Source organism: Prionailurus bengalensis, chromosome D1 (genome assembly GCF_016509475.1).
Source record: "Prionailurus bengalensis isolate Pbe53 chromosome D1, Fcat_Pben_1.1_paternal_pri, whole genome shotgun sequence".
NCBI lineage: Eukaryota > Metazoa > Chordata > Mammalia > Carnivora > Felidae > Prionailurus > Prionailurus bengalensis.
The window spans coordinates 8,132,358-8,157,283 of record NC_057346.1 but is presented as its reverse complement, the minus strand read 5'-3'; positions in this window follow the sequence as shown (position 1 = coordinate 8,157,283).

Genomic DNA, 24,926 nt, shown 5'->3' with positions numbered 1-24,926 from the left:
TATTTAATGAATTTTCTCAGGAAATCTTCACCGATAATGAAAAGGACAATGGAGGCTGCAGTGAAAAAAGCTCACAGCCAAAAATATTACAATCGGGCTTGGTGAGTGAGCCGGACCTCAAAAGGAACGTGCTCGCCCCGAGGCTGCCGGCATTCTCTGTGTTCTGCAGATGGGCGGGCAGCTGCTGCCTCTGCCAAACCCACGGTCTTAGGTCTGCCCCTTTAGCACTGGGCGCCCCTTTAACACCCCTTTAGCACTGGGCAGAGCTGCAGTGGCTCCGTGAGATGAATGAACACGGTAGGTGGAGGGAGAGAACACTGCAGAGAGAGAGGCACAATCCGATCGGAGGGTAAGGAGGTGAGAGCCAGGCTCTGCTTCAAGCTCTACTGCATACGGTTCCCCCGGGCTGCAGTCCCTGCCTTCCAGGCTACACCTTGTAAATCACAAGCCAGAGTGGCCTTGGGGCCACTGGGTCTGCTAATGGGCTCTGGTATATTGCACTGAGAGCTGCCCACTCAGATGACCTCCACAAATCTTGTTCCTTGGAGGTGTGGGTGCCAGAGAAATAAGGATTGTATTTGGAAAGAAAAATTAATCATCCAAATTAAGTGGGAAGATTCTGGTCTGAGGCAGTAAAAGCGTTATTAAAGGAGAAGGAAGAGGTGACGGGGGAGTGTGGTGAAGGATATTCGTATATATGTTGTTAAAGAACGCAATTCAACTGAGTAAAATTTAAAGATCTTGTTGGCTTAATTCAGTAATTCATGAACTGGACAGCATCCCATCTAGCAGCCAGAAAGTAGCTCTGAGAAGATGTACAAAATGGGAGGCTTGTATAGACGAGAATGAGGAAAGAGTAGATGGTTCCCATCCTCCCTATGGGGGCCGGAAGGGATCTACAGGGAGGATTGCCTTGTTAGCGCTGACCAGGTCATTCTAGACTGAATGGTGACACATTAACACCCCTGGGAGAGGCTGAAATTACACTTAAGTATTGTCTTGGTTTCCTGGTGTGGGACTTAGCACAAGCGACTCCATTTTGGGCCTACTGTCTCTTTTTGAACAACATGTGACTCTGTGGTTGTACGTGAGAATTCAAGTTCAGTGTTTCTTCCAGTTCAGTGTGGTGAATAACAGTCTCGATGTGGTAATATGATAATAATGAAAATTATAATAATAGCAACCATTTATTGAGTGCTTGTGATATTTCAGGCACTGTGCTAAGGGCCTTACAGCCTTCACTTCATCCCATTTTTACTATACACAGGCACTATCATTGTCCCCATTTTACTTATTAGGAAACTGAGGCTCAGAGAGGTAGAGCAGCTCAGTCAAGTTCACACGGCTAGCTGGGAGTAGAGCTTGGTCTTCTAACTCCGATGATGGGAGCTCGTAAACCGCAAAGCTACACTGATGATAAGTCATAAAATTTGGGGTGAGGGGGTCAAGTAGATTTAAAATTTTCTTTGTTTTTAACATTTTACTTATTTTTGAGAGAGAGAGACAGAGCGCTAGTGGGGGGAGGGGCAGAGAGAGAGGAAGACACAGAATCCGAAGCAGGCTCCAGGCTCTGAGCTGTTGGCACAGAGCCCGATGTGGGACTCGAACCCATGAGCTGTGAGATCATGACCTGAGCTGAAGTCGGACGCCTAACCGACGGAGCCACCCAAGCATACCGGGGGTAAAATAGATTTTAATGAGCAGAACACCTATTTCTTGCTATCATAGAGCTGATGCTTAGGAAGAGAAGATAAAGTATTTCAAATAGTAAATGAGATGTTTATAGGGGTGTGTACGGCTGGAAAGGGGGAGAGCAGGGTGCTGTGGGGCATTTCACAGGGTCTCCTGACCAAATCCACCCCCTACATCACTCTGCCTCTGTCCACAGCTGTAGACACCAGCCCTGACACATCTGCATGAATATAATTAATTAGAAATTTCAGGTTCATCCCTCCCACCTCAGATCTGATTTCAGAGATTACCCTGATTCTCTGCTCCACACAATGAAAATACAGAATCACTGCACATATCTTCATCTTCTATTGCCTTCACTGCCTACAGAATAAAAAAGTGTATCTTCTTAACCAATTTATATACTTGATCTCTATGTCCTTTTGCGCTTCCTGGATGTGGCAAGGGAAGAGAGGCACACCTAAAATTCCGAGTCCCAGTCTTTTTCACCCGACTGATTGTGCTTACGGCCTTGGGAAGAGTCAGACGCAGGGTGTGGGAGACGCAGGGTGTGGGCGCCATTGCCCGTTTGGTTCCAGTCAGGTCGACCCTCGGCAGCTAGATTTGACCCTGGAAACCCTGGAAACATTTATCCCTCTACTTCGGATCCTGTCATTCTGCTCTTGTCTGTCCAAGTACCTGGAGGCCATGTTTTTGACTCTGGACAGGTTTTCCAGGAACACGCCTGTTCCCTGAGGATTCTGGAGACACATGCAGGGGTGTCCCATGTGGAGGCCAGGGGGATAGGCTCTTATTTTCCCCTATCAGCTCCTTCGCCTTGAGGGGAGCTAACCTTTTATTGCTCTCCAGAAGACAAAGAATAAGGGGTAGGTACAACAGGAACAGTGAGATCTGAGGAGAGCGTCTGCTCCAGACTCATAGCAGGAAACACTCTGCCCCCCCCACCGGGTGCTAATCCCTCAAGGTGGGCGGGGGTGCTGTGGAAGGTTTTAGTACAAAACACAACATAACCTATGGTTACCTTCTGACAGCAGCCCAGCAAGTGGGAAACGGGGAACTCGGCTCCTCACAGCAGAGAGCTCTCTCCAAATCCTGTGTTTGTGTTTTCTGCTTCCAGACAAAAGAGAAGGTGGTCCAGCCATTGCGGTGCCTTCCAGTGATGACCATGCCTGGAAAATAGAGCTGCTTTAGTGACTGTCCTTCAGGACAGACATCCTCTTGTCTAGAGTCTCTAGCATGTGAAGTGACACTCTAGTCTTCAGAGACACGTCTCGACACGGGCCCCAGAAAGAGGCAACAGCTTTCACACGTTTCAAATTCACTCTTGCGACGGTACAACTGAAATTCTTCCTGCCTCTGTACATTTCATTTTAAACAGCAAATGTGAGAATACAGGTAACTCATAATTCGTTAACTTTTGTGTTCCCGAATATTTAATTCCTGTCCATATACAGTTTAAATAATTGCTTCAAAATACTTTATGAACATCAGCCATCCTAGAATGGATTCCTAAACTGATAGTCAAGTAAAACTCTGTGAAGTCTCTTCCCAAGAGTAAATGATCCCTTTAAAGGAGATTTTTTGTTTCCCTTCCCTTATGTTCATCTGTTTTGTCTCTTAAAGTCCTCGTATGGGTGAAGTCATATGATTTTTGTCTTTCTCTGACTGATTAATTTCACTTAGCATAATACCCTCCAGTTCCATCCACGTAGTTGCAAATGGCAAGATTTCATTCTTTTTGATTGCTGAGTAATACTCCATTGTATATGTGTGTGTGTATATACATAATATACATAATTTATATAATTTTACATTATACATAATTATAAATACATTAAATTATACATTAAATTATATATAAAAATTATATATATATAAACAGGGAGGGGGACAAAATAGAAGAGACTCATAAATATGGAGAACAAACTGAGGGTTATTGGAGGGGTTGTGGGAGGGGGGATGGTCTAAGTAGGTAAGGGCCATTAAGGAATCTACTCCTGAAATTATTGTTGCACTATATGCTAACTAATTTGGATGTAAATTTTTAAAAATAAAAAAACAAAATTAAATAAGTAAAGATTAAAGGAGATTTTTTTTATCACCAAGGCTTGAAAGGTGCGGACATATGAACATATGCACGTAAATAAAACCTTCCAAGTCCTTGCAGCCTATTTTGTATTTTTGCCAGGAAATGAATGCTAGCTTTCCTTCTGAAGGGTTGCTACTATTTTTCCCTTGGCATATGTATCTTCCAGAATCCTGAATGTGATGGTTCTGTGGTTGCTGCATGGTGTAACTATTAAGAATGCCATGCTTCATTTAATAATCTGCTCTCTTCCCATTTTTCATGGGGCAATGTCCAATTAATTTCACATTGTACTCTTGATGGCTAGAACCAATTGGTTGTTTCAACTCAAAACTTTTCACCTAGATAGAAATAATTATGGTGAGTAAATGAGATTATATAACCAAAAGAGAGAATTGATTTAGCCTTCATTTATAGGATGACACTTCTAATTTTTACGTACCTCACTTAAATTAATCACAGACTTTTCACAAAAGGTGTGCATCCAGAGCCCTGATTTAATAGATTTGCTGGCTGTTTTACAATGTTGAAAGATTAACCTCAGGTTGTGTGTGTAGCACGATGTTTACAGTTTCTATTATAGATGTCATTTGCTGCTGTTCTCTAATTGCAATGATTAACTATGCATTATATTAACAATGACTTATACATTTTTTTTTGAGCACATGAAGACAATTTATGTCAAGAAGTAAATGCCCACAAGGATGAAGGATTGATGCGTCTGTAACTGGGCCTCCGTGCCTTCCCACGTGGCCATGCCAGGACGGTGCCTTCCTCCAGGGCAAGAGCATCTACCTTGATAGGATGTATTTCTTTATACTCTCCAGAAGCCATGAGGAGACAGATCCATAGTTTTTAATTCTGACTCCCAATGAAAGCCGATATTGGTGACTGGTATGACAATACTCTAAATACACTGACTAAAGAAAAGCAATATGATTAAAGAGAAGCAGCAGTCAATATTGACTCCAAGAAACTATAAATCTTGATATTCCATACAACAAACATGTATGTTTATTATTACTCATTAGAACTGATGAGCCAGAATTCAATGTATCCAGCAAAGGAACCAGATTTCTACTTGCCTACAGCAGATGATGGCTTACGCCAGGTAAATAGCAGAAAAAAGCTAATTTAATTTTGTCATCAGGATTTCCCCACTGAGGAAGGATAAAATGAAAACAGACTACTAGGACACTTTCTAATATCTGTTTATAAGAATCATTAAAGAGGCCCTACACTCTCTTTTTTAAAATTTGTTTTTAATATTTACTTTTGAGAGAAAGAGAGACAGAGTACAAGTAGGGAAGGGGCAGAGAGAGAGGGAGACACAGAATCTGAAGCAGGCTCCAGGCTCTGAGCTGTCAGCACAGAGTCCGATGTGGGCTCGAATCCATGCACTGCAAGATCATGACCTAAGCTGAAGTCGGACACTTAACTGACTGAGCCACCCAGGCAGCCCAAGCCTACACTCTCTTTACTTATGATTAAGGTTTATTATCTGTATTTAAGTTCTACAAGCACATAGTCTACCCTGGCCATCATCAAATCGAGTCAGTGAGCTCCCTCTGGGTTTCCCAATTGCATAGTCATGGATCGCTCCTGTATGGACTGAAGGGAGGTTCATTCATTTATTAAACAAATAGTTGTTTAATGCTCATTATATAGCAGGCTGTTCTAGGTGCCAGGGATATGATTATGACCCAAATAAACCAAGTCACTGCTCCCACAGAACTTAACTGTCTAGTCCTTATGAAAAACAAGAAACGAAGAACAAACAGATACATATGTCATATAGCTCCAGATCAGGATAAATGCTATGAAGAAAATGAGACAGAGTAAGGGGACAGAGTATGAGCGAAGGGTGTGCTATTTTTTTTTAATTTTTTTTTCAACGTTTATTTATTTTTGGGACAGAGAGAGACAGAGCATGAACGGGGGAGGGGCAGAGAGAGAGGGAGACACAGAATCGGAAACAGGCTCCAGGCTCCGAGCCATCAGCCCAGAGCCTGACGCGGGGCTAGAACTCACGGACCGCGAGATCGTGACCTGGCTGAAGTCGGACGCTTAACCGACTGCGCCAACCCAGGCGCCCCAAGGGTGTGCTATTTTTAAAAGCTGGTGCCAAGGAATGCCTTTCTGAGGAGGTAAACTTTGAGTGGAAAATTAAATGACATAATCTATATACTTATGTAAAGTATGTAAATCTGTCTGAACTTGGAAACATGTAATGTTTGGAGGGCACAGAGAAAAAGCCCTGCAATGGACGTGCACTTGTCTTGGGGTGCAGGGTGTAGCTTACTTCTTTCAATGGCATGAGCTCACAGGAATTATTTAAACTGCTATCCAGGTCGTGGGTAAGGGCATAAGAGTGGAAAACAGGGCAAGATTTTAGTACTGAAACCAATAGGAGATTCCAGAAGCAGGGTCCTAATGGGGCCAATGTCTGAGCTGGTGAGGCGGGCCCAAAACTAGCTGTCAAATGTAATGGGTCCAATGGCAAAAGGGAAATGGGAAAATGCAGCCAGAGGTGGGTGGAAGCCCATGGATGGAGTGCTGACACAGACCCACAGGGTGCAGAGTCAGGGCTTGGGAGAATGTGGAACAGGCCTTGAGCAAAAGGCTGGAATCCATGCTTACTTTTCTTAAGCCTTGTGTGTGTGTTTCACAGGTGTGCAAGGTGCACTGGAAAGGAGGGGCTCAGGCAGGTTGAGATAAAACAACCTCCTGAGTCCCAGAAAGGTCAGCTATAGTTTGGAGCTTCCCCCACATTCTATAAAATGCTGAAGTGGGAGTGTGATGAGAGAATGAGAAGTGAGGTAGAGTTTCTAGGCTTGTCAAGGGCTAGGGATAAGTTTGCCTCCTTAGAGTGGAAATGGCCACCTTTTCCCCTGTAGCCCAGCACAACAATGTGTCAACTGTCCAAATTTACCGTAGGAACATACTATACAACATGGGTTTTTTTTTTTTTTGTAGCAAATATATTATAAGCTTTGTTTGGCCTAGGTGATAGGGATTTTTCTAGAGCTCCTAAACACTGCCTACCTCTTCCCCTACACACACACACACACACACACACACACACACACACACTCACACTCACACTCACACGGAGTCAAGCCATGGGCCTCACGGCTATTTTTCCATTCATTTATTCATTCATTCAACAATTAGTGAATAGCTAGTTTGTGGCAGGTCTGAAGATACAAAGGTCAGTAACAATTGGTCTGTGACTTTAAGGATCTCCCACCTTCTAAGTCCAGGTTGGGTATGTACTTTCCCTGAGCCCCCTTTGATTATTCAAGGAACAGCTTCTTTCCTCCCGGGCCTTATGCCACCCTTTACTTAGAACTTTGAATCTGCCCTGCTGTTCCTGCAGGTGATCTGCTATTTTTTTGGCCTATGCCCCAGAAACCCATCTTTTTCTCTCTCTATTCTCAGAGACAACTTCCTAGATCCTACATGACTAGTCTGTAGTTCATTCTTCCAAGACTAGTCTGTCTTTTGCCATTAAAGTTTATAATATCACACTCAAGCCATCCATTCCAACCCAGCAACCTATAGCCACCTGGAGTTTAAAACTTAAATCTTTCTTGGGAGTTTAAAGTTGCAAGTTTAAATCCCACTCAGAGATTCTCCAAACTTATGGAACTTCTAGCCCCTCTCTCTGCTTCCCCCTTAATTCTGTCTCGTTTTATCTCAGGGACATTATGCAGGACTAGCAGAAGGGGAGAGATCAGTGTTCATTCACACCTGCCCTTTATAGGAGTAACAACACCTTCCTCTTCTGAGGGGTTTGAAATTTAATAGGACATAGGATAGTTCCTGGGAAAACAACAGTTTGAACCCTAATTAATCAATTAAATTTATATTTTCTTATTACTGTTCCTCTGCTTGATACAGCCTCCTTAAAAAAAGCGTATGAAATGGGGCAAAGATAGAAAGATGAAAGAGAAACTTAAGATTTCAAACTCAAAGAAAATAGGGATGTTCTTTTTTATATTTCCCGTGGCATCTAGGAGAGAGGGAAAAAGAAGAGAAATAACATTTACTAAGCACCTCCAAAGTGCCAGATGTTTTACAAAGCTTTTCATGTTACTCCAAAAACTAGAGAGCACGTTCAAGGTGGCCAATCAATTGGCCGAATATTCTACAACTCATAAATGCTAAGCTGGAATTTAAATCAAGTGATGTTGCAACTGACACTTTATCCTTCCTCATGGGTCTGGAGTTGCATGACCTCGACCTTGCTGGCTTTAGCTTCAACATTTGGGAAATGGTTAGACTGGAATGAGCCTCCTAAAAACACTTCCAGTGAAAAGTCAGCGTCCCAGCTATCATCACTCCCATGTTATCCATGGATAAAACGTGGATGTTGTTCCCTAGGAATTTTCTGAATCCAGGTACATCTAAATAAAAAGAGTTGTGATATTTTTATCTATACTACCTACATTTATATCTATCTATATCTATATCCATATCTATATATGTTTATATCATCTATATCTATATCTATGGATACTGGAATATTATCCATATAAAAGAATGAAATGTTGCCACTTGCCATGACATGGATGGACCTAGAGGGTATAATGCTAAGTGGAATAAGTCCGAGGAAGACAAATATAGCATGATTTCACTATTATGTGGACTTTAAGAAACAAAACAAATAAGCAAAGGTAACAAAGAGAGAGAGAGGAAGAGACAAGCCAAGAAAGAGACTCTTAACTACAGAGAACATACTGATAGTTATCAGAGAGGAGGTGGGTGGAGATGGGGATTAAAGAGTATATTGAGGCTTCTGGGAAGATGGCGGCGTAGGAGGATGCTGAGCTCACCACGTCCTGCGGATCACTTAGATTCCACCCACACCTGCCTAAATAACCCAGAAAATCGCCAGAAGACTAGCAGAACGAAATCTCCGGAGCCAAGAGCAGACGAGAGGCCCACGGAAGAGGGTAGGAAGGGCGGAGAGGCGGTGCGCGCTCCACGGACTGGCGGGAAGGAGCTGGAGTGGAGGGGCGGCCCACTGGCCAAGCAGAGCCCCCGAGTCTGGCTGGCAAAAGCAGAGGGGCCGGGCGGAGTGTGTTCGGACAGTAAGCAGGACTTAACATCTGAGAGGTTATAAGTTAACAGCTCTGCTCGGAGAGCGGGAGGGCTGGAGGACAACAGGAGGGAGAGTTGTTGAGCCCCGGAGGACAGAGTGCAGCTTGGGGGGGGGGGGGGGACAAAGGTGGCTCGCCAGCGCCATCTCCCTCGCCCACCCCCCAGCCAAAATCCCAAAGGGAACCGGTTCCTGCCAGGAAACTGGTTTGCACCGCGCAAACACCGAAGGCTGTGCTTCTGTGGATCCATCCCTCCGGCAGGTCTGACTCCCTCCCGGTGCCACAGGGCCCCTCCCGAAGCGGATCACCAAAGGATAAGCGAGCTGAGCCTGCCCCTCCCGCCATGTGCACCTTGCCAATCCACCCCAGCTAATACTCCAGATCCCCAGCACCACAAGCCTGGCAGTGTGCAAGTAGCCCACACGGGCCACCCCACCCCACAGTGAATCCCGCCCCTAGGAGAGGGAAAGAGAAGGCACACACCAGTCTGACTGTGGCCCCAGCGGTGGGCTGGGGGCAGACATCGGGTCTGACTGCGGCCCCGCCCACCAATGCAAGTTATTCAAGACAGCACAGGGGAAGTGCCCCGAAGTTCTGCACCACTCCAGGGACTATCCAAAATGACCAAATGGAAGAATTCCCCTCAAAAAAACGTCCAGGAAATAACGACAGCTAACGAACTGATCAAAAACTATTTAAACAATATAACAGAAAGTGAATTTAGAATAATAGTCATAAAATTAATCGCTGGGCTTGAAAACAGTACAGAGGACAGCAGAGAATCTCTTGCTACAGAGATCAAGGGACTCAGGAACAGCCAGGAGGAGCTAAAAAATGCTATTAACGAGCTGCAAAATATAATGGAGACGACCACAGCTCGAATTGAAGAGGCAGAGGAGAGAATAGGTGAACTAGAAGATAAAATTATGGAAAAAGAGGAAGCTGAGAAAAAGAGAGAGAAAAAAAATCCAGGAGTATGAGGGGAAAATTAGAGAACTAAGTGATGCACTAAAGAGAAATAATACATGCATAATTGGTATTCCAGAGGAGGAAGAGAGAGGGAAAGGTGCTAAAGGTGTACTTGAAGAAATAATAGCTGAGAACTTCCCGGATCTGGGGAAGGAAAAAGGCATTGAAATCCAAGAGGCACAGAGAACTCCCTTCAGATGTAACTTGAATCGATCTTCTGCATGACATATCATAGTGAAACTGGCAAAATACAAGGATAAAGAGAAAATTCTGAAAGCAGCTAGGGATAAACGTGCTCTAACATATAAAGGGAGACCTATAAGACTCGTGACCGATCTCTCTACTGAAACTTGGCAGGCCAGAAAGGAATGGCAGGAGATCTTCAATGTGTTGAACAGAAAAAAATATGCAGCTGAGAATCCTTTATCCAGCAAGTCTCATTTAGAATAGAAGGAGAGATAAAGGTCTTCCCAAACAAACAAAAACTGAAGGAATTCGTCACCACTAAACCAGCTCTACAAGAGATCCTAAGGGGGATCCTGTGAGACAAAGTACCAGAGACATTGCTGCAAGCATGAAACCTACAGACATCACAATGACTCTAAACCCATATCTTTCTATAATAACACTGAACATAAATGGACTAAATGTGCCAACCAAAAGACACAGGGTATCAGAATGGATAAAAAAGCAAGACCCATCTATTTGCTGTCTACAAGAGACTCATTTTAGGCCTGAGGACACCTTCAGATTGAAAGTGAGGGGATGGAGAACTATTTATCATTTGCCAATTTTTCTTTGTCAAAAGAAAGCTGGAGTAGCCATACTTATATCAGACAAACTAGACTTTAAACTAAAGGCTGTAACAAGAGAAGAAGAAGGGCATTATATAATAATCACAGGGTCTATCCATCAAGAAGAGCTAACAGTTATGAATGTCTATGCACCGAATACGGGAGCCCCCAAATATATAAAACAATTACTCACAAACATAAGCAACCTTATTGACAAGAATGTGGTAATTGCAGGGGACTTTAACACCCCACTCACAGCAATGGATAGATCATCTAGACACACGGTCAATAAAGAAACAAGGACCCTGAATGATACATTGGATCAGATAGACTTGACAGAGATATTAAGAACTCTGCATCCCAAAGAAACAGGATATACTTTCTTCTCGAGTGCAGATGGAACATTCTCCAAGATAGATTACATACTGGGTCACAAAACAGCCCTTCATAAGTATACAAGAATTGAGATCATACCATGCATACTTTCAGACCACAATGCTATGAAGCTTGAAATCAACCACAGGAAAAAGTCTGGAAAACCTCCAAAAGCATGGAGGTTAAAGAACACCCTACTAAAGAATGAATGGGTCAACCAGGCAATTAGAGAAGAAATTAAAAAATATATGGAAACAAACAAAAATGAAAATACAACAATCCAAAAGTTTTGGGATGCAGCGAAGGCAGTCCTGAGAGGAAAATATATTGCAATCCAGGCCTACCTCAAGAAACAAGAAAAATCCCAAATACAAAATCTAACAGCACACCTAAAAGAAATAGAAGCAGTACAGCAAAGACACCCCAAACCCAGCGGAAGAAGAGAAATAATAAAGATCAGAGCAGAAATAAACAATATAGAATCTAGAAAACAGTAGAGCAGATCAATGAAATCAAGAGTTGGTTTTTTGAAAAAAATAAACAAAATTGATAAACCTCTATCCAGGCTTCTCAAAAAGAAAAAGGAGATGACCCAAATAGATAAAATCATGAATGAAAATGGAATTATTACAACCAATCCCTCAGAAATACAAGCAATTATCAGGGAATACTACGAAAAATTATATGCCAACAAACTAGACAACCTGGAAGAAATAGACAAATTCCTAAGCACCCACACACATCCAAAACTAAAAGAGGAAGAAATAGAAAGCTTGAACAGACCCATAACCAGTGAAGAAATTGAATCAGTTATAAAAAATCTCCCAACAAATAAGAGTTCAGGACCAGATGGCTTCCCTGGGGAATTCTACCAGACATTTATTTATTTATTTATTTATTTAATTTTTTTTTTCAACGTTTATTTATTTTTGGGACAGAGAGACAGAGCATGAACGGGGGAGGGGCAGAGAGAGAGGGAGACACAGAATCGGAAACAGGCTCCAGGCTCTGAGCCATCAGCCCAGAGCCTGACGCGGGGCTCGAACTCCCGGACCACGAGATCGTGACCTGGCTGAAGTCGGATGCTTAACCGACTGCGCCACCCAGGCGCCCCTACCAGACATTTAAAGCAGAGATAATACCTATCCTTCTCAAGCTGTTCCAAAAAATAGAAAGGGAAGGAAAACTTCTAGACTCATTCTATGAAGCCAGTATTACTTTGATTCCTAAACCAGACAGAGACCCAGTAAAAAAAGAGAACTACAGGCCAATATCCCTGATGAATATGGATGCAAAAATTCTCAACAAGATACTAGCAAATCGAATTCAACAGCATATAAAAAGAATTATTCACCATGATCAAGTGGGATTCATTCCTGGGATGCAGGGCTGGTTCAACATTAGCAAATCAATCAATGTGATACATCACATTAATAAAAGAAAAGATAAGAACCATATGATCCTGTCAATCGATGCAGAAAAGGCCTTTGACAAAATTCAGCAACCTTTCTTAATAAACACCCTCGAGAGTGTCGGGGTAGAAGGAACATACTTAAACATCATAAAAGCCATTTATGAAAAGCCCACAGCTAACATCATCCTCAATGGGGAAAAACTGAGAGCTTTCCCCCTGAGATCAGGAACACGACAGGGATGTCCACTCTCACCGCTGTTGTTTAACATAGTGTTGGAAGTGATAGCATCAGCAATTAGACAACAAAAGGAAATTGAAGGCATCAAAATTGGCAAAGATGAAGTCAAGCTTTCACTTTTTGCAGATGACATGATATTATCCATGGAAAATCTGATAGACTCCACCAAAAGTCTGCTAGAACTGATACATGAATTCAGCAAAATTGCAGGATATAAAATCAATGTACAGAAATCAGTTGCATTCTTATACACTAATGATGAAGCAACAGAAAGACAAATAAAGAAAATGATCCCATTCACAATTGCACCAAGAAGCATAAAATACCTAGGGATAAATCTAACCAAAGATGTACAAGATCTGCATGCTGAAAACTATAGAAAGGTTATGAAGGAAATTGAAGAAGATATAAAGAAATGGAAAAACATTCCATGCTCATGGGTTGGAAGAATAAATATTGTTAAAATGTCAATAATGCCCAAAGCTATCTACACATTCAATGCGATCCCAATCAAAATTGCACCAGCATTCTTCTCGAAGCCAGAAGAAGCAATCCTAAAATTCATATGGAACCACAAAAGGCCCCGAATAGCCAAAGGAATTTTGAAGAAGAAGACCAAAGCAGGAGGCATCACAATCCCAGACTTTAGCCTCTACTACAAAGCTGTAATCATCAAGACAGCATGGTGTTGGCATAAAAACAGACACATAGACCAATGGAATAGAATACAAACCCCAGAACTAGACCCACAAACGTATGGCCAACTCATCTTTGACAAAGCAGGAAAGAACATCCAATGGAAAAAAGACAGTCTCTTTAACAAATGGTGCTGGGAGAACTGGACAGCAACATGCAGAAGAATGAAACTAGACCACTTTCTTACACCATTCACAAAAATTAACTCAAAATGGATAAAGGACTTGAATGTGAGACAGGAAACCATCAAAACACTAGAGGAGAAGGCAGGAAAAGACCTCTGTGACCTCAGCCGCAGCAATTTCTTACTTGACACATCCTCAAAGGCAAGGGAATTAAAAGCAAAAATGAACTATTGGGACCTCATGAAGATAAAAAGCTTCTGCACAGCAAAGGAAACAATCAACAAAACTAAAAGGCAACCAACGGAATGGGAAAAGATATTTGCAAATGACATATTAGACAAAGGGCTAGTATCCAAAATCTATAAAGGGCTCACCAAACTCCACACCCAAAAACCAAACAATCCAGTGAAGAAATGGGTAGAAAACATGAATAGACACTTCTCTAAAGAAGACATCCAGATGGCCAACAGGCACACGAAAAGATGCTCAACGTTGCTCCTCATCAGGTAAATACAAATCAAAACCACACTCAGATATCACCTCACGCTAGTCAGAGTGGCCAAAATGAACAAATCAGGAGACTATAGATGCTGGCGAGGGTGTGGAGAAACGGGAACCCTCTTGCACTGTTGGTGGGAATGCAAATTGGTGCAGCCGCTCTGGAAAACAGTGTGGAGGTTCCTCAAAAAATTAAAAATAGACCTACCCTATGACCCAGCAATAGCACTGCTAGGAATTTATCCAAGGGATACAGGAGTACTGATTCATAGGGGCACTTGTACCCCAAAGTTTATAGCAGCACTCTCAACAATAGCCAAATTGTGGAAAAAGCCTAAATGTCCATCAACTGATGAATGGATAAAGAAATTGTGGTTTATATACACAATGGAGTACTACATGGCAATGAGAAAGAGCGAAATATGGCCCTTTGTAGCAACGTGGATGGAACTGGAGAGTCTTATCGTAAGTGAAAAAAGCCATACAGAGAAAGACAGATACCATATGTTTTCACTCTTATGTGGATCCTGAGAAACTTAACAGAAACCCATGGGGGAGGGGAAGGAAAAAAAGAAAAAAAAGAAAAAAAAGAGGTTAGAGTGGGAAAGAGAGCCAAAGCATAAGAGACTCTTAAAAACTGAGAACAAACTGAGGGTTGATGGGGGGTGGGAGGGAGGGGAGGGTAGGTGATGGGCATTGAAGAGGGCATCCTTTGGGATGAGCACTAGATGTTGTATGGAAACTAATTTGACAATAAATTTCATATAATAAAAAAATAAATAAATAAAATTTAAAAAGAGTATATTGATAATGATGAAAAATAATAAAATGATAGAAAGGCAATAAAATAAACAAGTGAAAAAAGCTCATAATTGGGAAACTAACTTTATTAAACCAATTTTATAGTAACAACAATAAAATTGTGCAAAATTGAAAAACAATTGTATCTGGGTATTTCGTGTAACTATTTTTTATAAATATTTTTTAAGTTTATTTTGAGAGAGGGAGAGAGAGAACAAGTGAGCAGGGGAGGGGCAGAGAGAGATAGAGGGAGAGAGAGAATCCCAAGCAGGCTCTGCACTGTCAGCACAGAGCCTGATGTGGGGCTGGAACTCACAAACCATGAGATCATGACCTGAGGCAAAACCAAGAGTCGGATGCTTAACCAACTGAGCCATCCAGATGCCCCTCATATAACTTTTTAATACTCCGTATTAGCAACATATATTTTAAAGCTATTCAATGTTTGATAAAACCGGGAATTAAAACTATAAAAAGTAAACACAAAGGAATATATCTTTTCACTTAACAATCCTACATTTGTATTCTACAGAAAAAAAATACCAAGATTATATAAAGATTTATCCTCCAGGATGGTAACTGGGATGGTATTTGTAAGTGAAAAAGTAAAAAAGCCTAGATATTCATTAATAGGTATTTTGATGATGATGGGATAGCACATAGCCATTCAGAGTATGCATGGTTTAGAAGAAAGATGTGCATACATATACATATACATGATACATATACATATATATACATATACATATACACATATATGTACATATATATGAAAATGTAAGTTGTAGAGTAAAACATGCATGATTCCACATTTGGGAAAGAAAGTTCCTATGCTGAGGTCCTAAACCCTCATACCTCAGGATGAGACCTTATTTGGAAATTCAGCCATTGCACGTGTAATGAGTTAAGATGCTATCATGTTGGGGTAGCATGGGTCCTAATCCAATGACTGGGGTCATTATAAGAGAAAGCAGGAACATGGACACATGAAGGAAAGGCAGTCACACGAAGAAACAGACACTCCCACAGGGAGAAATCAGCAAAAATATGAAGTCAGATGTTGGGGTGAGGCATCTATAAGTCAAGGAGAGAGGAGACAGGAGCAGGTTCTCCCTCCAAGCCCTTGGAAGGAACCAGCCCTGCCCACACCTTGATGTGAGACTTCCAGCCCCCAGAACTAGGAGACAGTGTCTGCTGTTTAAGCCTTAAGCCCCTCACCCCCAAAGAAATCGTTGTCTACACTCTAACCAGATTCCTGCTGTCTTGTCTCAGTTTTTTTGACAATATAAAATGCCACAGTCTAATTGTTTGGGGCAAACTTTATTCAGGATGGCACCAGTATGCTTTCGAAGGTGACTTTCTCATCATTCCATGCCTCTGGTTATTCAGAGGACTTTACTAGCACCTCTGAAAATAGACCAGCCTCCAGTCAGATTCAGTAGGAGAAATGAGTTTGACCATTTGAATAGCAGTATGAAATAAAATTGGCAGATACTTAATTGAGAACGCCTCTGCTCTCTACCTACTGATTTTCTAAAATAAACCAACAGATCAGCTGATGGACAGATTAAAAATCAATGGGAAATTAGAAGGGTAATGTCTGTCTCAAAAAATATGACTTGACACAATATTCTAATAACTTAGAGCAACCAAAGCACTTGAAAAATTAATGTGAAACCCACCATCGATCATTTCAGATTTTTATGGCCAAGGAAATGCATTTGTATAACTCGATTGCTCAACTGCATAGCAACATCAGGTTTCAGACCCAGAGAAGGGGAGTTTAGATGAAACCAGCACTGACCTTTGCTCCTGGTGAGAATCAGAATCAGCATCTCTAAGCACTTCTTCTTTTACATTGTTCTTCATTGGACAGTATTAGAGAAATGGCAAGAAATAGGACTTGATATTGATGGAAATGGCTTTAACGGATGGGAGTGTTGTGACACAGTAATTCCAAGGTTTCCTAATTTGAAAGTGGCTGAATTGTACTTTTTAAAAACTAGATAGTATTTTTATGAACTAATCTCGGGAGGAGACATAGCCAACAAATGTCTAAAATGGATCTATAAAATTTCACTATCTCAGGGATCCAATTACATGAAAATTCAGGTCTCTAACTATGCACATGAAAAAGACAATTGGTCAGCGGTCTAACAGCCTCAGACAGAAATACCAGACAAGTCTGAGAATTGTCAGCATCATACAGAAGCCACAAATTAGGCTGTCAAAGGCCAGTCCCCTTCAATAATTATCCTGTATACACCAGGATCTACAGGAAGAAGAAACCCCTGGAAAAAAAATCCTTACAGGGTCAGGCAAGAACCTGAAGTAAGCCACACTGGCATGAACAGAAACTGCCAAGGGATTTGAGAATTAAGGTCAGTCATAAGCTGGACCTGACAAACCCATAAGAAACTGGCCAAAGAACAGAATATCTGATACTCTGGGGCCACTCTGGCGTTCAGAGTCCTGCTAATCCTTGTCTGTGAGGCTCAGAGCTTATGCTTTGCATCCTAGTCTATTACATGCAACACTGCCCCCCTTACATGCATAAAACATTCTCCTCCCCTACACATACACACACACACACACACACACACACACACACACACACACACACACACAGACACTAACCAGCACTGGCCAGGAATATGATAGAAAAATGGTCACATTACCAAGATAATTATTTACTTAGCTTTTCTTCCTGACTCTTGATCTTCATGAGTATTCTTTTCCACTCTTGGGTCCTAAGACTTCATTGCTTTCTGAGTCTTCTCCCAAGAAAAGCAAGCACTGGTCTATACCACTATTATCCTTTGACAGAAATCTACTCATTGGTATGAGAAGAGATGTAAACCACCCATCTCCATACTCAACACACTTTTCTTTGGGAAGGATGCTTTATCCCATGGGATGGTTATCTATGGGCCATCAGAGCCATCCAGGAGGGCCACAGCTGAAGAAACGGATCTCTTGCTGGAGAAGGTGGACATTGGGAAAAGGGGCACAGTGCAGAACAGAACCAAGGTTATCCAAAGTAAACTAATGTGGGTTTGAACACTGCTTCTAATATTGGTAAACTACATGAAATATGGGAAACATTGTGCTAGACCCTAAACTCATCTCATACCTAGAGATGTCCTAAAAATAAATATTTTAGCTATTTTAGGCTCTCCAAAGGAATAATTTCCCTGTTGACACTTTGCACTGACCCCAAACATCAACCATGACCTCAGTGTATTCTCTCCCCTTACCTATGTCTTTACTGCTCTATATTCTTCCATTTGATTCACCACTGTGGTCACTGTTATCACTACCACATCACGGTGGCTGCTGGATGGCTAACCCATTGCCTCATGGCCCAGAATTTCTGCCACACAAACCACATGGTGGCCAGGACACCCAGCAGACTTAGGGAGCAGGGAATAGTTGCTTTAGAAGCCATCTAGTGAGGTGATGATAAGTGTGAGAGCAGAGTGCCCTCAGAGTTGGGCTCAGAAGAGTCGTTACAGAAGGGGGACAATAATACAAAGTGTCATTGTTCAAAGTGTTTGCTGCCCTCCTTGCGAAAGCATTCTCTGCCCTGCCCAACTGCCTAGCCATGCAACCTGTAGCAGCTGATGAAGTGAGTGCAAGTGTTGGTGTCCCTTCAGAGAAGAAGCCCTAGGGGATAGTGTGTCATAGTCCATGTTATCCCTCTGTTCCATGTGCCACAGTGACCATACTGATCCATAATAGACTATTCCACGTGCCTGAGTCCTAAGGCAGAGACATCAGGGAGGAGAGCTACATAGCAGATCTATCTATCTGTCTATCCATCTATCTATATCTATCTATCTATCTATCTATCTATCTATCTATCATCTACCTATCTAACAATCAATTAATAAGCTTTTATCATTGTGAGCCACTATGATTTTGGGGTTTTTATCTTGCCTCAGTCTAGCTTAACCTGTTCTGCTGTGAGAAGAGAATGTCAGGAATAGAGTAATTCTAGCCAATGATGAATGATATTTAGGGTGTGTGTGTGTGTCTGAGTGTGTGCGCATGCATACACAAATGTGAGGTAGAACACTGCACAGGAAAAAAGGTCAACAGTAACAAAGATGACAAATAATCAAGAAATAATCAAGTAAAAGAGAGATAAACTAAAAATGTGATTTAGTTTGGCTGTAAGAGTAATAGTGATTACAGTCATTGTTGTGAACTGTTTACCTTTTAGACTGATTTGTATGCAACATAATAAAAATTATGCATAGCATTAAAACATGCACCTGGTTAACTCTGTTGCAGGCTTTGTTTGATTACAACAATACCTAATATACCTCTAAACGTGTATATTCAATCTTTGTAATTTGCTGTTCATGTAGCAATTTAAAATCATCTGTGAAAACATTCCCATTAAAAGGGTCATATTAGGAAGCACGCTGTGGGTGAGTGTATAGAACAAAAGGAGGATGTGTAACTAAAAAGAGGAAAATGGGAATCTGAGTAAATGAGTAGGATCAGTCTGACCCTGGCCCAAACCATGTAAACATGTATTTATTGCATTGTGTTTCCTCTATCATTCGAGCGAATCTCATCCACACTCACAGCTTTGACTACCAGCAATTGATTAATATCTTCAAAAATTATACCCCAGCCCATTCAGCTTCCATGAACTCTATACATAGAATGCCAACTTCCTGTCCATCTTTTCTACTTGGGTGTCTCCAAGGTACCCCAACCCCAACATAGTCTAGATCCGAGTCGTGGTCTTCCTCTTAAGTTGGTTCTCTTCCTTCCCCCCTTTCTCTTTCCCACCCTTGCCTTAACCTTTAACTACTGTTGATTTTACCCTCGAAATATTTTCATTCTACCCCCTTATTTACAGCTATGCTTTTGCAACCTTAGTCCAAGTTATCGTCATCCCCAGTCTCAAAGAGCCTAACTGATCTACCCACGTCTACTGTGTCCTCTCCGGTTTATCATTCACATTGCCTTTAGGGTGATTTGTAACAAAGTGCAGGTCTCATTATTTTACCTCATTGTTTAGAATCCTTAAGTGGTTTCCACTGCTCTTACGGTAAGACCAAAATGTTTATCCATTCCCTGCAGTGGGTATCTGTTACCTCCCCCACCCACTCCCCTCTTACTTGCACAAATCCCTCTCCAATCTGGTGAGCTACCTACCACTTAGCTCCGTCTTCCCCACATAGGAAGAGCATGAGACCCAACCCGGCATGTAAGAGTACTTCAGTGACTGGCTCAGAATTGGGCATTATCTCCACAGGAGGGGTCAGTGGCAGCCCTATTCTGGCAATTAATACGAATCCTGGGATAATGAAGGCCTCTCATCTGAGGCCTCTGAGATAAGAGCTTTGAAGTCTGTCTCCAGGGTTGGTCTTTTCCACCATGAGGAGAAAGCCTGGCTGAGAAAGCAGCTCATGCAGGAGATAAGCAAGTTAAGAGATGAAGAGACAGGTTAGTGGTGACATTTGTTTGCGCCAGGGCTGGAAGCCAGCGCCAGATCCTGGCTCTCCCACTCACATGAGTGTTTATGTTCCTTTTTGACCGAGGCTAATTTAAATTGAGTTAATATCACAACTAAGAGTCCTTCACGAGAGGGAATCTTCCTCCCCTCCCTCATCTCACACCAAGTTAACTCCTTCGGCCCTTGGCCTAGACGTTGCTTCTACAGGGAAACGCTTCCTAATCCTCCAAATAAGGTAAGGCATCTCTGTTATGTTTGCTCATTCTCCTTATCTCCATCTGTGATGATAGATTTATTTATACGCTTCCATCTGTGATTACAGGATTTTTCTCTGTCTCCCCTAAGAGACTCCAAGCTCCATGAGGACACACTGTGGTGCCCCCACCATGCTTGGTGACTTGTACCGTGCCTGGCAAGAGATTTTTGTTGACTGAATGAAGAGAGAGTAACTTGGTGTCAGGCACTGTGCTAAGTGCTTTTGTACACCTTGTGTTTTATTTTACTTATTTTATTTTATTTTATTTTATTCTATTTTATTCTATTTTATTTTATTTTTAGAGAGAGAAAGAGAAAGAACGTGCAGGGGAGAGGGGCAGAGGGAAAGAGAGAAAGAATCTTATGCAGGCTCCACACTCAGTGCTGAGCTCGAAGTGGGGCTCACTCCTATGACCCTGGGATCATGACCTGAGCAGAAATCAAGAGTCACTGAATTGACTGAGCCACCCAGGTGCCCCCACATTATCTCATTTAAACTTTACCGCAATCTGTGGCAAATGCTCTGGGATCCATTTACAAATGTGGACACTGAGGCGTGGATATGTTAAGAAACACTGGCAAATGAATATAAAGAGAGCAATCCAGGACACAAAATGAGGCCTCGTTCCAAATGCAGAGATCTTTTTCTCGTGCCACTTTCGAGAGGCCTCCTAACTGTCAATTTGCAGTATCTCCTTTCCTACAAAATGCGTCTTGACTCCAGTTCCTACAGTATTTTACTCTCTTCTACCTTTTATTTAAATTGGCAGCTCATTAGGTTTAACGTGTTCCAGAAATATTTTCAGCCTTACCTGGAAACTGGAAACATACACCTTTTACTCCAAAAAAGTTCTCAAGATCCAGAAGAAAGAACATTTTTTTTTCTCAGAGCAATGGTTCTTGTTTGGGGGTTTAGGGTCTGTCTTGAGCTTCCTCATATTTTTCTATACTAGTCAGTGACTTTCCTTTACACTCCTAAAACTGGCTGGTAGAAAACAAGAGGAGAGAGAATGGGTGAGGGGAAGAGAAGGCAGAGCCCACTTATGCCATTGAGCTGGAATCACTTCAAAGCCCTTGCCTACTCTCCATGCTTCCCGGACCCAGCAGTTGGTAATTTGCGCATCTCAACAACCTGACAACAATATGCACTTAAATGGCAGAAGAGGTTCAAACATAGTAAAGTGATGCTAGAATGTTCAATAATCTGCTCGGCACACGGTATTCAGAACTGTAACAATAAATGTTTCGATTAAGTGCCCAGGCTCAAAAGAGGCTGCATAAAAGGAAGAATTCCAAAGAGTTCTGAATATGCTGGACAGGTCTCGAGGAGTGCTATTCAAAGAAACCAGCTTCCCAGTTTTTTGCTATAGATGGGTGACAAGATGAGGTAGATGGGTGAACCATTTCTTTCTTTGAGGCAGTCGTGCTACAAAGAAAACACCAGCTGAACCAAAGTGGGTAATGACAAGCCTGATGCTGGTATAAGTTTCTTCTGGTCTCATACGGTTAACAGTCTCGCTGACCAGCCTTGGTCTCTCTACTTTCGAGGAGCCATGGCCTTGAAAAGTGGTTTTCAATGCTGGCTGAACACTAGAAGCACCTGGGAGGCTTTATGATCTAGTAACGTGCAAGGAACTCATCCAGAGATTCTGTTTCGGTGGCTTTGGGGTGGCACCAGGTACGTTTTAGCACTTCCCTGGTGACTCGAGCATGCAGTCAGGATCAAGGACTGCTGGTCTTTCTTGTAGCAGGACAGAAGACACGTGGGTTCCTCATGCCGACCTGTGGCAAAGTACCGAGAGCCAAGTACAGCTCACATGGGTGGAGAAGCTTATCTTTCAAAATATTTCTTGCTTCTTGGATCTTTTACTAGCCACTCATGGGAAGGAAATAGAACTGAACAGTTACTAAGACAGAGGTGACACGCGTGGAGGGAAGGAACTGACACCTACGGGCAGTTTGGAAGCTGAGGCTTTAAGAAATCTGAATGTAACAGAATTGGTGGATGGCATGACATATCCCACTGCACATGCAGAATGACACAGGGGAGGCAGGTGAAGGACACACACACACACACACACACACACACACACAAAGCCATAATGGCCTCATTTTCTGACCACCTCCTCCAGCAGGATTTTTTGGGGTAGGATGAAACTATCAAGTGACATCAAAAGAAGGGAAAGTGAGGATTTGGGGAGCCGAGGGCTATGAACATGGCAGTTTGGAGAACAAGGGGAATCTGCCACTTATTTAAAATACCTAAGCTCAGAGTTGAGCCTGGAAAATATGGAGTTCAAGGTTAATGAGTGGATGCAGCCGACCTTCAATTCAGGCCACCCATCGCTTTACACCACACGAGCTTACGACGCACCAGCAGTTACTCAACTCACCCACAAATGAGGATGGGATTCAAAGACAGACCTTATAAATATTTGCGGTGCCGTCCAAGTCTCTGCTTAATGGTGACAGCCCTGGAGACCCTGCATTCCAGAAAACCTCATTCTGGAAGCCAATCCAGTCTCCTCTGCAGCACTGTGTTGCCCATACTCAGTGCCAGGCTTCTTTTACAGAAAACATCCCAGAAGGAAGTGTCACAGCATTCTTGCCTCTTGTGTACTCATCTACCGGCTTATCAGGAGTATTTTGAGACACTGAGTACATTCATCTAGGTAGCATCCCAAGATGGAAAACGTACAGGCTTTAGACACTGGCCCTCTAACATCTTTAGGAGACCCTGGGTACATTAATGAACTTCCTTGAACCTTGGGTTCCTTCTGCGTAAAGGGTATAACAATCTTCGTCTCTTAAAGATTGCTATAAAGATCAAACGTGGGCTAAAGTCAGCTTTTGCGCAAGCCGCATTTAGTAGAATGCAAGTAGGAAGCAGAAATGTCTTCCATCAACATGCTCTTTGAAATCCGATCTGCTGAGACTCCCTTTCCCTCCACTCAGTGATGGTTCAGGCACATGTTATAGCTATTCTTGCCACTTCCTGGCATTGAGAAACAGGCTCATCTTAAGAAGTCAGGCCTACTCTTATATCAACATTTTAATTTCTCTACAATTGTGACGCACTGCCCCTCTTCCGGATCAGGCCTGGCCAGTCTTTAGAAACCTGTCTGGGCCGTGGCTTCTGACTTCTTCAGAAGTCTGACTGATGAGAGGATGGGAAAGGGGAAAGGGGAAAGGTTAGGGAGTAGCTAGTTATCTAGTGTTGGGGCTTTCTGCATAGTGGACACTCGAGCGCTGGTCTTGTCTCTTGTGGGTGCTTTGTAGTGGCTTCAGGGGACCAAAGAAAAACCAAGAAAACAAGGAAATGAATGGCATATGCAAACACTGAACGACTGGTGTCTGGCTTTAAGCAAAGCGCGTGGTGTCAGGTTTCTGTAGAGCTAGGAAGAAATTCACCTGCTCCTTGCTGAAAAAGTTCTAAAGAAATATTTTGGATGTACATTTGCTCTCTCTTTATGTGACATCTCTCTCCACCATAACATGGACATTGGTTTCCTTCTCTCTCTCTTTTAAATTGTAGTAATGTATACATAACATAAAATTTACCATTTTAACCATTTTTAGGTACGCAGTTCAGGGTCATTAAGTACATTCACACTGTTGTGCAACCATCACAAGAATCCGTCCCCAGAACTTTTTCATTTTTCCAAACTTAAATTCTATGTCCTTTGAACACTAACTCCTCCTCAGTAATTCCCCCCATCCCCACCCCACCTTCCAGTCTCTGGAGGCCACTGCTCTGCCTTCTGTCTCTATGAATGTGACTGCTCTAGCTACCCCATGTAAGGAGAATCCTACAAGAGTTCTCCTTTTGTGTCTGGCTTGTTTTGCTTAGCGATGTTTGCAAGGTTCATCCGTGTTGTAATACGTATGAGAATTTTCTTGCTTTTAAGCAAGAAAGGCTGAATAATGTTCTACTGCATGTACACACCATATTTGGTTGATGCATCCATGTTTCGATGGACATCTGGAGCATTTCTAATGTCCTAGTCTCTTAAACACCATTTTAGACGAAAAGCCTGTGCCGTAAGTAATCAGCAGTTGCTAGAGACACTTTGTCAGTGGAGGATTCCTTGTTCTCTGGCCTGTCCTTCTCCATTCTTCTACAGGGCGGACAAGCACTGGGCAGCAGTTTGATCCCTGTTCACCGATAACTGTTCACCCTCAGGGAAGGTCCCTGATAACCCACTGCTTCTTCTCAGCATATCTTCTCCCCTCCCACACTCCCCAACTAGATCAACACTTGACCTGACTGTGGCCTATTAAAACTGAAATGCATAGACACTGGTCCCGTCTGGCAGAAAGGTCCACATACACCTGCCACAGTACTGTCCATCCCGCGATATGATGACCCTGGTGTGGGGGAGTGCTTTGGGCTGTATTTGCT